Source organism: Electrona antarctica (genome assembly GCF_951216825.1).
Source record: "Electrona antarctica genome assembly, chromosome: 6".
In the NCBI taxonomy this organism is placed as follows: domain Eukaryota; kingdom Metazoa; phylum Chordata; class Actinopteri; order Myctophiformes; family Myctophidae; genus Electrona; species Electrona antarctica.
This window is the reverse complement of record NC_136811.1, coordinates 47,684,285-47,700,028: the sequence shown is the minus strand read 5'-3', so window position 1 is coordinate 47,700,028 and position 15,744 is coordinate 47,684,285.

Here is a 15,744-nt window from a genome sequence, read left to right as displayed (position 1 = left end):
CCCACGCAGCTCCAAAACCTGCGCACACAGAGGGTGTTAAACGCAGTTCAAAAGCCAGCTACTTGCACAAACAGTGGTGGGTGGGTAACCGCCAAGGTGGGTGAGAGAACATTTCAAGTGCCATTAACCCGTCACATGACGAGACAGACAAATCTTGGAGTGCTATAGTTGTCACTTAAGAGGATGAGCATCCTGGTAAATAATAAATATGCGTCAATCTGGCTCTTCTCTTTTGTCTTTCTGTCACTCCTCTCGTCACGGCTTCATGAGTCGTTGTAAACTCCCGCTGTGCCTCTCCTCACTGTATCGCTTACTGTCTTAGGGGTCTGTCTTTCCTCCTGATCTGAGCTGTGTTTCCACACTACTGTATCAATGTCGCATAAAGAGAAAAGAAAACAAGAAACGGTGTCTAATAATGGCATGGCTTCCCTGTGCAATCGTATCGAAAGATCTAAAGCAAACCGTGCCATGAAACATTGTGGTAAAGACAGACTGCCGTTCCCACTTTACCTTTATAGCCTCCATATTTAATCATTTTTGTGATTTCATATTCATTATTTTCTGTTTTGCACCATTGTGCATTCTTATACTACCATGGGATTGATGATGATTTCTGTAAGGTTTGGGACATGTTTTCTTGTTCTGTATTGACTGAACCTGTCCTTAAACAGTTGGTTGGTGCCACAAAGCAAAGGCCCAGGTTTGAATATATGAGTCAGTCTTGTCTCAGGCACGAGAGAGTGAAGATCGGGGGCACAATGCTGAGAAGAGCTCTGCCCTTAAAATTCAGAATCAGAATAGCTCGATTGCTGCTTGATTTAAGTATCCCTATGAAAAAGCAATACACATAAAAAGCTAATTTGACCTTTTGAAGCTAACACATTACTATGAGTTTCCACTGAAACACCAGTCCAGACAGTCCTTCAGATAATTGCACAAGTAAATGAAGTAATGTAACTAGTATGTAAAGGAAATACATGCCCTTCTTTCTCCTGCCAACATGACTAGTGAGTCAACAGTGTTGGAAGTGACAGCTTACCTGCTGTGTTGAAGTTCAAACTGCTACAGACGAGTGTGAAGTCCTAGCTGGATCATAAATATATTTAGGCCTGACCTCAAAATTTAAAAAAAAATCTTCTAATTCCTCCAGTTTTCTGAAATAAATATTTTCACGATTTTTCAAAAATAGCAGACCTACAAGCTCGTAGCGCGCCACTCGGTGGCGCGCTATGAGCTTGTAGATCTGCTATTTTTCAATAGCTAAATTATAACATAATGTTTAAAACACCAAAAGGGGTTCCCGCCCAAAATGGGTTAAAGGGAAGTGGTCCAATGATAAAACACAGCAAAACCGTAGTGAACTAAACTAAATGTGGAATCTCTTGTGACTTCTGATTAAACCATCAACTGACCTGGAGCAAATAAAATAGGTAAATGTACTGTAAATAGAATCAGTCGACTTGGCCATCTGAGGAAAAAAAGGCTATTCAGTCTTGTGAGTTTGCTATTGTACATCGGAACGTATTGTCTCCACCAGGCCGAAGGAGAGAGTATGTTTTGCAGTCCGTCCGTCCGTGTGTCCGTCCGTCCGTCTGTGAACAGCTAATCTCTGGCACCGTTGGCTTGATCGCAGCCATACTCTGCACACACACTCCCTGAATGCCAGAGCTGAACCTCTGCCCCAAAGTTTTCACATTGGCCTATTATAGCGCCACCAGGAGGCCGCTTTGTGCAAAACAAATGTTTTGACAGTACACCTACAGATTTTGTCCAAACATCACGCAAATTGGTACACAGTCTCTCTAGAGCCATGTCTTTCAGATTGTTCAGACTCCATCCTGATAGGCTAAGATTGGCTTCCAAAGTTCTCGGGAGTGCTCCGTTTCAAACAAAATGCTGCAAATCATGAACACATCGTGTGATTTCCGTGAAATTTTGCACACACAATACCACTAGGCCGAGGAAGAAATGCCACTTGAATATTTTCAACTCAGCCTCATGGTGGCACTATAACTGGCCGATTTGTGTTTTACCTATAACTGCACCGATCTGTGTAAAACCTTGTATGCCCTCTCCCTAGAGGCCAAGGAAAAACCTTTGCCTGGAGTTTTTCCACATCTGCTCTTTATAGCGCCAACATATGTAAAACACATTTTCTAATATTACTCCTTCAGATTTTATCCAAATTTCACGCAAATCTGTACACATGCTCTCCATAGTCATGTGATCATGTGATTTGTTTGATTTCTCATAATTATCCATCCTGATTGGCTACGATTGGCTTCTAAAGTTTTCAGGAGCAGCCCGTTTTGTACAAATCACCACAACTCCGATTGCGGTGAAACTGTGCATGCCTATTCCCACTAGACTGAGGAAGAAATGCCACTTGACAGTTTTCAAATCAGCCTCATGGTGGCGCTACAACAGGCCAAGTCGCGTCACACACACACACACACACACACACACAGACACACAGACACACAGACACACACACACACACACACACACACACACACACACACACACACACACACACACACAACCCCAAACAAACCTTGTTTATATTACTCCTAAACATTTTGCCAAACATCACACACTCTCCTATCCTCCTGGTGGAGACCTGTGCCCAGAAGGGCACTTTTTCTAGTTTCTCAACTGTATTTCCATATTCCCCATTTAACATAATTATTTAAGGTTTGTTGCCATTCGCGGGTCTCCGCAAAAAGAAACGGTCCGTTTCTCCATTTCCATTGAAAAGCATTGGCAGAATCTGCCTGCATATGGGATTATAGGATTAAAGTTCGGTGTGACTGCACCCTAACAAGCAAAATTCACCTCTAAAAGTGTAAAAACATTTTTGCTAAATTGAGGATGTTTTTTTATGACTTCCATTCCGCAAGTATCGCCCTTTGCTCATTTTTTTTGCAAGGATTGACAAGTTCAGCTCTTTCAGCTTCTTGGAAATAATTAATGTAGAAAAATAAACATTCATAAAATACAGTGAGCACTCCGCGGGAGTTGAGCTAACAAACAGTCGTCTGATCCCGTAGTTAGGGAGAGTGCGTGTGTGTGTGTGTGTGTGTGTGTGTGTGTGTGTGTGTGTGTGCGCGCGTGCGTGCGTGCGTGCGTGCGTGCGTGTTACCTAAATATGAGCAGGCCATCTGAAATGTCATTTCTGTTCATCCTGTGATGTTTGGATTTGTTTATTTGTACTTAAATAATCACATAAGCAAATATGTATATGCACATAAGGCAAGTACTTCATAACTTTTACTCAGAATCCAGTAAAATGCTCAGGGTTAAATTAACTGAAGAGGCTACTGATGCTAGCCAATAATTCAGGCCTTCATTAGGACACTTGAAAGAGCCTCTAGTCGTCCAACATCATGTCAAGGGCCCCTTGACATGAAAATGTCAAATACATGAAACAGATAAATATAAAATAAGTATAAAATCGGGTCAAATAGATTAAAGAGATTTTGATGCCCCTGAAACCCCCTGGGTCCCTCCCATCACGCACGCGCACACACACACACACACACACACACACACACACACACACACACACACACACACACACACACACACACACACACACACACACACACACACACACACACACACACACACACACACACACACACACACACACACACACACACACACACACACACACACACACACACACACACACACACACACACACACACACACACACACACACACACACACAGGCTGTAAATGTTGTGCTGTGTAACCTGAGTCTTGGCAGCTGCTCGCCATGCCCTGCTGAAACAGAGGGCCGTGCACACATCAATGCTTCCTGTGAGGGACAGACGGACGGAAGGACGGACGGACGGACGGACAGACACAAAGTGAATGAGAGAAAAGAAAAGACAGATATATTATGGAGTTTCACGGAGATGGTCATACAAGGAGGTGTACGGTGTTTCCAGTGGGAGAAAGAGCTTCATTATTGTGAAAATAGTGAAAACAGTGAGCTTGTAGATCGGCTATATTCACAATAATTGTTCACTCTCTCATGTGACAACTTGGCCAATGCTTGACCAGATGTGATGTTTGTCGATTACTTTTGATGCAGTAATGCATCAATGCAATGCATGCATTTGTGGCAGCGGTGGCCGAACGGATAGCGGCGCGGTCTAGATACCGGAAGGTTCCCAGTTCGAATCAGCCGTCCGACACGTTAAAATTACCACCGCTGAAATGCCCTTGAACAAGGCATCAACCACTACGATGAAATGTGTTCTATGAGCAGGGCCTGGCTGGAAACAAGTTCTTGAGCTTAGCCCAGATACCCTGGGTAAATATAGATTTCATTTCATTTCATTTCATCAAAAGTAATGGGGGTATGAAAAAGGTCTTAAAAGTGAGTCCTTAAATTGATCCACAGGTTGAGAACAACTGTAGGAGTTAGACAGTCAGGGGGTGGTGGGGGTGGTGGTGGTGGTGGGTGTTTGCATGAATGACAGAGCAGAGAGGGAGAGAGGAGGGGTTGAGGGATGGGGAGGTTGAGCAGAGAGGGAGAGAGGAGGGGTTGAGGGATGGGGAGGTTGAGCAGAAAGGGAGAGAGGAGGGGTTGAGGGATGGGGAGGTTGAGCAGAGAGGGAGAGAGGAGGGGTTGAGGGACGGGGAGGTTGAGCAGGAACTAAGTGTGGAGGTGAAGAGGAGGACAGGTCAGTGGAGGAGGAGCAGAGGAGGGTGTGGGTGGGGAATCACTTTTATTGTAACATCCCAGGTTTACAAGTATAGCCTAAATAAATGGGTGATTTATTTTTAGGACGTAGTAGCGTGTGGAGGGAAAACAATCAGTTCCGTTCCCCTCCATCAGTTGCCCCGGCTGGGGGAGGCAATGTAGAGGACCAGGATTACTGCATGTTTTTTTGTGAGGTACACAGGGAGAATATGCAAACTCTACACAGAATAGAAAGGCCCTTTCGCCTACCCCACCTATAGGGTATGGGCGCTGATGACACGGAGGAGAGGACACGCCCCCAGTGCCCACAGCTTCACCGGCGGAACCGTGAGGCGACAGCGTTACCGGCTGGGCCACCGTGCATTTAAAAAAAAGAAATTATAATCATAATTTGTAGAGGCGGGACAAAGAGGAGACCAAGCAAAAAAAAGAAACAAAATTCTTAAAAATAAAAATAAAAATAGTAAAAATTAACAGGTATGTGCTGTACATGAGGTTAAAAAGTGTGTGCATGAGATCAGACATTCAGTAAGGTGCAGAAGGAAATGCTTTGGAGATGGGGCTGGGTTGGGGTGGGTCGGTAAAGCGGGGAGTAGAAAGAGATGGAGGGTGGGGGTGTGGGTGGGGTGGTACAGGCGGAGGATATCGGATGACACGGGAGGTTCCGCTAGGAGCAGATGACCTGTCTGAGGGAAGGCTCATTTATCTTTATTATGGGGGGGGGGGATTCTTTACCGGCCGAACACAGATAAGACACAAAGGTGCTGTCATCATCCCGCCCAGCATGCCCACACCTGTTCCTTTAAGTTGCAGGACGGAAAGAAAGCAAGTGGTGGACGAAGAAAAATAAAAAATAGCAGATGTATAAAGTGTTGAAACATGGACATGTTTCAGGACATGTCTGTCAATGCGCCTCAAAGTTGTACACATCAAGTACAGTACTTGTCTTGTATACTTGAGTAAAGGTACTCTGTTGCGTTCCTCCGCCGCTGTCAAGCCCACACCTGCTGGTTCAGGTTTAAAGATGAGAGGAGGCGAGCAGGAAGTGAGCGTCAGCTGTTTGCCAGGGGGCCTCGCGGGGTTTCGAGCGGCTTAATGTAGGGGTGCACATGGTGTAGGAAGGTCGGTACGCAGTTAACTGTACTGTACTTCCTGTTCGGCGAGCGATACTGGTCATTTTCTGTCTGCACGCTCGCTAAATGCTTATGTCAATACGAGCTCTGACAGGCTGAGATGTAACTGGATAAATATCACCTGGTGCTGAAGGCCCACGCACACTTTAATGTTTTTTTCCCCCTTTTTTAACACCAGCAGAGGTGTTTCATGAGTGTGTACACACACACACACACACACACACACACACACACACACACACACACACACACACACACACACACACACACACACACACACACACACACACACACACACACACACACACACACACACACACACACACACACACACACACACACACACACACACACACACACACACACACACACACACACACACACACACACACAGCCTGCCTTAAAGGAGCGTTTCACACACATTTTCAACCTTATCGTCATATAATTGGTGCTCACTAATGCTCATTATATCATTATGGTGCCATTTCAGTCTATTCACTCTGTGCACGTCTCAGAGGAGGCCTGTGGACAGTTCAGGATCCTGCCTACCATGCACTGACATCATACATTCCAATCTAAAACACACTAGCCTTTCTCTCCCTGGAACTGTTAGAACCCATTCATGCATTTCTTAAAACGTGATGTCACTGGTAGGCAGGTATCTGAACTGTCCACAGCCGTCCTCTGACTGAATAGACAGAAATGGTACCATCTCATAATGAACCATCAGTATGAGGACCAGTTCTATGATAGGTTGAAATGGTACCATCTCATAATGAACCATCAGTATGAGGACCAGTTCTATGATGATAGGTTGAAATGGTACCATCTCATAATGACCATTAGTATGAGGACCAGTTCTATGATGATACAGTTGGGTGCCACCGATATTGTCCCTTATCATTTGACCCATTTAGGCCTGACCTCAAAATTTTAAAAAATCCTTCTAAATCCTCCAGTTTTCTGAAATAAATATTTTCACGATTTTTCAATAGCTACATTTTTCAATAGCTAAATTATAACAATGTTTAAAACACCAAAAAGGGTTCCCGCCCAAAATGGGTTAACTGTCCTTTTGCGCAGATCACGCAAACCTCAGCAAAAATAAAAGGCCAATATCGATGGCCTCCAACTGTTGGTTGAAATGGTACCATCTCATAATGACCATTAGTATGAGGACCAGTTCTATGATGATAGGTTGAAATGGTACCATCTCATAATGACCATTAGTATGAGGACCAGTTCTGATAAGTTGAAATGGTACCATCTCTCATAATGACCATTAGTATGAGGACCAGTTCTATGATGATAGGTTGGAAATGATGTGCTTCTTAAACCACATGAAGCCTACAGTATATCATCCCCATCCTAGGGAGAACGTTCAAAGAAAATAGCTGATCTACAAGCTCACAACAAGTCGCAAAGTCGGCAAAGAGATCGGCTTTTTTCGGAAAAGAGGTTTGGTGTAGAGGGAAAAATGGGCCGAAGAAGTACAGAGTGAAAGCTCACGTTTTGCTCATCAACACTGATGAGAGTGCTGTCAAACAAGTCTATGAAGCCATCTATGAAATCTATGAAAAATATTAATGTGAAAATCTATTTTATACAATAGTGGAGGTCCCTGCCTAATCTGTCTGTCAGCTAAGGGGTCCCTGGGGTTGAAAAACATTGTAGACCCCTGGTATAGACTCCTTGCAGACACCGGTCAGCGAAGTATGTATGGTCACAATTTGGCACGTCGTGAGCTTGTAGTGGTTTAAGTGCTTAATATATACGTTTTGTATGAATAATCTAAATCAGCAAAGTACTGTAACTAATAACTGTCAAATAATTGTTGTGGAGAATTAACAATGGAACTTACTGGAGCTTAAGCGCCAGGGCCCGCAGCTTGCAGGGCCTTGTGTGAGGCTATTTCAAATAGGTATACAGCTGAGGTTTCGCCTCAGTCGACTCAAAACCATATTCGTCACCGGCGATTTCAATGTAACGCAACACAAGAACCCCAGCTATAGTGTTTTTGGTCGTCCAACAATTTCTTAACCACTCGGTGGGGAGGAGACTCAAAGATATCAGAACCAGCCTCGGGGAGCAGCCTTTAATATAACTCTATGGGAGCAGCGGCGATAGTGCTGGCGATGCGCTGAACGCATGCGCGTTCATTCACTGGGCTCGCCAATGCAAAAAGTGCACGCAAACCAGGGCCCTCGGAGGGGTTGGTTCGGCACTGATAAATAGTACAGTACATTACTTGATTAAATGTACTCATTACTTTACACCACTGCCCAGGAAAGCCATATGAATAAATGAATAAAACATGTACCAGAGAATGAAAACAAAAAAGTGCTGTATACTGTATCAGAGAGGTGTTCATGAAAGGGAGATCAATGGAAGGTGTTGATCTGTGTGTCCTCCCATGAGTTCCAACCAGGCAGCGGTGTTATGGAGGTATACTGTACTGCAATACTCAACCCTGTGTTTCCTTGGGGCCGGTGCATCACCGGGGAGGGAGTCGGCCCTTTATAAACAAACACAGCTGCACCGGGCGGGCAGCCGGGGTGCACGCGAGGTGAATGTGTTGTGTATAGGCTACAGTAGGTCACGGTATAGTGCTCAAACTGTTTTGTGCCCGGACCCCCATCTGAAAATGAACAAAAAAAACAAAAAAACAAAAAATTATACTTACGTAAAAAATAAATCTAAATTATTCAAAATGTTTTAAACATTTGATATTTTTCAAATATTTTCAAAAATAGCAGATGTAGGCTACAAACTTGCAACGTGGCACAAAGTGACGCGGTGAGAGCTTGTAACTTCTATAAGGATAAAGTAGTAGAAATGATTGTGATGTTATATATCAGGGGTAGGCAACTTTGACGATGCAGAGGGCCACTATATTTCCACACTCACTCCCTAGGGCCATATATTACTGTCGTAGCAAAAATAGCCGATCTACAAGCTCAAAACGCGTCGCACTGCGACACGTTTTGAGCTTGTTTGAGCTAGTTTGAGCTTGTTTTTGCTATATTCGAATTGAAATCTTAAATTTTTGCTATTTTTGAATTGGAATCCTGAAAATTAATTTTTTTATGTAATTTCAAATGCCTTTAATTATACTTGTGTTGAGCATTGAGCTACTAATTTAGACTGAAGTAATTACAGTGAGTCATGTCTTGCATGTCGTAGAATTGTAAACAGCTGAAACCAATAATACTGTATATCAGTATTCTGACATTAACCTGAGGGCCACATTAAGTGAAGGTGTTGGGCCGCATGTGGCTGGGCTGCTATATATATATATTAACAAGGACCCCTGTCTGGGGGTCCCCGGACCCCACTTTGAGAAGCGCACTGTGATAGAGCAACATTGACATCCTGTTGTCTCAGCCAGTGGACAGGGACCGGTCAGTCAGTGACCTCTTAAATCTCTCGGTGCCTCTTGGTTGTGTCCCACAGGGCTAATGACATGCTTCCCCATTAACCTCTGGCACAAGACAACAGAGAGTATCATGGCCGCCGCTCGGATGGAGGGACACGGCGCTGTTTACAACATAAACAAGCACTCGAAGTGGTCCTGTGAGGCATTTGTGTGTGTGTGTGTGTGTGTGTGTGTGTGTGTGTGTGTGTGTGTGTGTGTGTGTGTGTGTGTGTGTGTGTGTGTGTGTGTGTGTGTGTATTGGGACTGATGGACAGAGATCTGACCATGACCATACAAATAACAGTCAGTGGTGGTGGACACTGGACAGTAACAAGCAGTGTTGCCAAGTTATTATAAGAAACTTTGGGCTTGTTTTTCTGTAATGTGTCTTGTAAATATTGGTAGTTGTTTCTTGGGTGGCAGATGCACTTCTGGTCAGTGCGGCAGAAAACCCTTCCTCGTCGTGACGTGGTCACTTTGCTGATAACGCAGAGGAGAAGACTCACACAACATCTTTGAAGAGAAGAAGATTGCTTCCATTTTGAGAAGACAATCTCATACCATGGGGGGAGCTCTGATCAAAGAACGGCTGGAACGCTCATGAAGCGTGTGGAGCAGGAGGTTACCGAGCTGAGGAGGAGACTTGATGCGGTGAAGGAACACTCAACAAAACAGATGATTACATGTGGTTTCTACAGAGTTACACCTCTCTCTCTCTCTGTGAACCATCAGTGAACCTATACAAACGCAGTCTGAAGTCTGATCGGTGTAGCTGAAGATGCAGTTTAAGATGGAAACTGAAGTCAGAATAACATCAAGCAGAGAATCCAAGAGGAGGAGCAAGCATATATGACGATGCTTCACCAGTCAATGGTGTTTGTCCATCGGTCACTTTGCTGAACACTCATACAGGTGTTTATTTACACCTCTAGTAGTGTGTGGGCGTGCACAAACTAGGTTTGATTGGCAGCTGCAGGTAAAGAAGGGAACAAAAAACAAGCATCTGACACTCTGCCTCGAGTTTATATAGAACAGATTTGCCCAAACTGCCAGAATTTTTTTTACGTTTTTTTTACTAATCTTTCAAGGACGACAGCTTTTGTTCTGTGACAATGTAAACACCAAATATCTCAGAAAGACCGTAGTCTCTACTTTCATCTGGGAAAGAAAGTGTCACCCTGATCCGTTCTTAATAGTTTTTTTGTTTTTACCAAAAACGCTGTCTGGGAACAGAAAGCAGAGAAAAATACATAACATTAGATTAGACCAGCTGGATTTTTTTTTTAAAGATCATGTTATTTCCGGGAATACTGTACACTTCTTCGGAAGTCCTAGGATCACTCACAGGTTGCGGAAGAGCGACCTTTATCGCAAACACTTTTGTACTTTTACACCTTGTACAAGTACAATCTGAATAGTAGAGTGTACTTGTAACAAAGTATTTTAAGTAGAGATGTCCCGATACTGTATCGGTATCAGGAAAAGTATGGGCCCTTATGTGTCATATCGGTATCAGTGAACATGCCAGTCTAACCACCGATCCGACACAGGGGTAAGGGGTTGACACTATGGCAGGTAAATACAATGTTGGGACATGTGGAGTTTGCTTTGGAGTTGCCCAAACTGCAAGTGCACATTTGAGTGAGGAGTCTGATATAAACACAACCCGGGATATATAGCTAGATAGCTATAAACACAACATGAGATCACGACACTAGTATCGGTATTCGGTATCGGCTAACACACAAATTGAGGTATCGGGATCGGATCGGAAGCCAAAAAAGTGTATCGGGACATCCCTAATTTTAAGTATGTCTTCTGTTATGGCTGGCTCTGGGGCCAGAACGAAGAAGGGGAAACCACACCGGAGGACAATCCATAAATAAGTATTTTATTTCATACTTGTGAAAAAAGATAATGCAAGCAATTCAATTAAAGTTTCCAAATCATACCGGCAGGGAAACATGCTGCCCAAAGTCTAGAACCAAAACAAAGAAACAAAAGAACAAGGGTGTTCTCCTGCGGCCGCCCCTGCAGCCTGTGGAGAAAAGCAGATCTGAAGTGCTGTGAGAGCAGGTCTCTTAAATAGTGTTTGGAGAGACAATGGCCAGGTGTCTCCCCTTCCACTAATCATCTCTGGCTCCGCCCTCCAACACTGCAATGGACTTGTTAAAGGCACAGCCACACACACACAGAACCCCATAGTAGACTCAGGGGCGATTCACACTATGGTCCCGGGTGCGCACTCGGGACCACTTGGCAGATGTTGTGGTAATGTGAATGATGCGTACCGTTCCCGACCGCATGGGGGGCGGGTCTCTGGACCGTTGAAGTGTAGGCTATTCAGATACGGATCGATCCAATGTGAATGCATGCGTACCTAAAGAAGGAAGTGGACTGTTTATTTTTTTAGAACGTGACATGATCTCTAGTCGACGAGCCAAGCGTCAACAAAAAAAAACACAGACGCTGCACGACGCGTAACACCAGCTCACACGACACTGGAGCACAGAACTGACTGACACAGTGAATAGCAGGCAGGCTGACAGTGAAGTAGTATAACGGCAAAGAGCCAAAAGAGGCAATGCAATGCAGTGTGTCTGGATTTATTGGAGACGATGTCGCAGAGTTGATGGTCAGTGTCCGTGCGCACCAGCCATCAAGCACACCGCCATCTGGAGGATCAAAGTGTGTTATGCAAGTGTACCTGGGTGCGCTGTTGAATCTCGGGCAATGTGAATCATGGCCATCGGGGACCATGCAACCGTATTCGGAAACGGTTCCAATGAAACGGATTCAGTCCCTCTCAGTGTGAATTGCCTATTAAAGGCCCAGGGGGCCGTCACACTTCCAACACTGGACTCTCATAGTAGTGATGTCATAGCACTGACAGCCACACTGTTATAGACTATGTTGTGATGGTTTCAATTTGTCCCAGTGAAGAGGATGATAAAGATGATGATGACATTAATATGACATTACATAGTCATACAGTATATCATCGAGTCCATTTCAGTGTTCAAAGCAGCAGTGTTACTTACTGTTCATACATGCAGTAAATCACTGTCATCACTTTCACTTTATGATCTCTGATGTCCCAAAATAAATGCAAAAACACTCTGTCATGATGTCCTCTGTAATGCACCGTGCCACATGCTCGTATGGTGACTCCAAATGCCGCAACTGGAAAAGGGTGCTCCTCGGAGCACATGCAGGTCTCCGCCAAGCCAGGTAGCTTGTGAGCCAGCAAATCACTGCATGGTGGAAATGGCTTTGGTTAATTTGGGGAATGATGTGATAATCCAAACAATTCAAGGGGAAAATAATTTTGATTGTATGACGTACGGTTCAAGAGCTATACGGCAAAACGTGAATCTGACTGTTACAGCGCCACCATGAGGCCAATTTGGAAAATGTAGGGTAGTATTTGTTATCTTTGGCCTAGTAGTGGGACAAAGTTTCAGGGCAATCTGATGCTGCATTTAGGATTTGTGGCATTTTGTTCAAAACGGGAAACTGACTAATTTGTACGATAATTTGTATGTGTTTAGCAAAAAACGGCGTCCTGGTGGTGCTGATGAACAGGCCGATGTGAAACATTTGGGGCAGAGGTTTTTCCTTTCAGGCCCGGTCGGTTCAACGGTGCCGGAGTTTAGCTGTACACAGACCGGATTTGTTCCCAGCTTGGATCCAATTCAACACAGGTTCTTTTGTTACATTTTATAAAAAGGTTACAGCTTTGGACATAAATTACAATGTGTACAATACCCGACAGTGACAATGGACCTGCATGGGAAAATAATGCGTGCAAAACATGGTCTGAATATCACCTCTGTCGGGTGGAAACCTCATATATCCAAAACTGTTATACTTTTCAGGATTCAAATTCAGAAATAGCAAAAGTATCAGATTTACATGCTTAAAACGTGTCGCTTCACGCCACGTTTTGAGCTGGCAGATCCGCTACTTTTGATGCTTTTGTGTGACGAAGATCAAGTAAGGCATATTTTTTAGCGAAAAGTTAAAATACGGAGATAAGAGGTTTCTGCCCGACAGCAACGATATGACATGTGAGCAGCATGCAGTTGAGTGATGACGGACAGACAGACTGACTGACAGACAGCTGACATGTTTGACATGCCAGAATGGAGACCTGAGACCTTTGAGGAACTGTTCATTTCCTGTTTTTTATGTGATCTGCATTCCCTCTCACATACACGCACGCACGCACGCACGCACGCACGCACGCACGCACGCAAAAAGAAAGAAAGTTTCTCACCATTACAGCGGCATTTACTCAAGAAACATTTGGAATACAGGCCCTTTCGTGGCATCGCTACGTTCACTTCCCCTAAAAGAAAAGAAGATTTCTCCCAGGCCTGCGGCCATGCAGTGACCCCGCCGTGGCTCATCCCAGCGGGGGGGGGGGGGGGGCTGGGGGGGGGGGGGGGGGGGGAGTGCTTGGTGGGAATGGAGTCCATAACAGGAAGCCGGCGCTGGAAGCTCCTGAAATGCCTTCACCTAACACCACTTCCTATCGTTAACATTTCAATGAGGATGGATGACAGTGTATTATGGCCTCCAGGAAACCCAGCAGCAACTATACTGTGAGCACAGCGTCGTGGTTGTCGGGCAGAAACCTCTCATCTCCAAACGTATCTCCTTTTGTGTGTTTTGTTTTGTTAGTTATTTTGTATTACTAGTCCTTACCCGTTCTGAATATATGAACAGCAAATGATGTTCAGTGTGGTGTCGAAACAGCGTGTGTGTTCACGTGTATGCCCCGTCCAAGTTGTTTTCCCCGTGTGGGTCTGTTACGCGGAAAAGTGTGTCCCAGTATTAATCTGTGTCCGTCCCAACATGCATTTCACTAGTGACCCGGAAGCCGTCCCAACATGCATTTCACTGCTGACCTGGAAGCGGACAGACAGACAGACAGCGATCGCTAAATTATTAGATAGATACTTGATCGTACTGCAGCGTCACACAAAAGTGTCAAAAGTAGCAGATCTGCAAGCTGTAAACGCGGTGTGAAGCAGCACGCTTAGAATTTGAATCCTGAAAAGTAACACTTTTGGACATATGAGATTTGCACCTTACAGAGATGATATTCATCTCTGCTCAAACGAGGAGGGAATTAATGTGTATGGGACGACACGATGCTTATATGAGAAACCTAAATGATAATGATGGATTTATGTGTATAGCGCTTTTCCAATCAGCTATAGATAAAACTGAAATAAACTGGAATAATACATCAGAGCTAGTGTAATAGACCAAAACACATTTTATGCGTTTTCAGCGATTTAACGATTTACGGCATGGTAATGCTTTGGTAGACGGGCATGTTTTGGGGTCGACCAAAACAAATGTCGAAAATACCCAAATACAAGCGATATATGGCAGTGTGCTTCTGCAGGTAGAAGCCACCACACTACCCCCAGTGGCTGATAACTGCTACTGTATAGAGGGGGAAAAAAATTGTTTTGTTATGTAAACAACGCAAGGCCTTTAAAAAGAAGACACTGATTATATTTATAGCATTGGATCCTCAGGTTGGGCTTATCCAAACAAAGCCTATAGGTGCCCTATAGGAGCAATACCTTGCGGCACAGAGGACATTGAAAATAGCTGTTCAACGAGCTTGCGGGCCGGCGCGTCACGCGACGTGACATGCACGTCGGGGAGCTGTAGGGTTCACGTGGTGGTTAAAGGGAAGCGTTGCCCATTTTGAACCTAAATGAATCTTCGTATGTGAGGAGAACACCCTTGTTGATCTTCATGTGTTAATACTGCAGGGAAATTTAGTTTCAGCTTCATCCAGCTGACGGCTGCTTAGATGGTCAATTATGATGAGACAGACTCTCTATACAAGCTGTATCGGCTATTTGCATAGGCTAATGTATGTTTTGTGGCCATACATCCATGGATGCACATACTGCAGGCACAGGCAGATGCAAGCATATATGCGTGCGTGAGCGTGCGGGCATCATATACACCCCCCCCTCACATCAAACACGCACACACACACACATCACGCATGCTTGCACACACACGCACGCACGCACGCACGCACGCACGCACACACACGTAAAATATCAGTTGGCTTTCGGGAACTTGTGAGGGATTATAAAACATCAAAGTCAATAGAAATGTCACCATGGCTATCTTTGGAAATGCCAGCAACCCTTTGCATATCCGTACCTCACAACCAATACAATCCTAACACATGCACGCACGCGCACGCACACACACGCACACACACACACGCACACACGCACACGCGCACGCACGCGCACACGCACACGCACACGCACCTGCCCCTAGCAGAGGAGGTGATTACTGCAGCTCCGCTGAGTGTGTTCTTTTGATCTGCCAACATATTGGAAAGCACTTAAAGGCGAGCCCACCACCAGCTGAGATGACATCACAGCCAGTCGGGGTCTCCCACCTTAAACCCAGGGGCTCCCCCCCCCCCC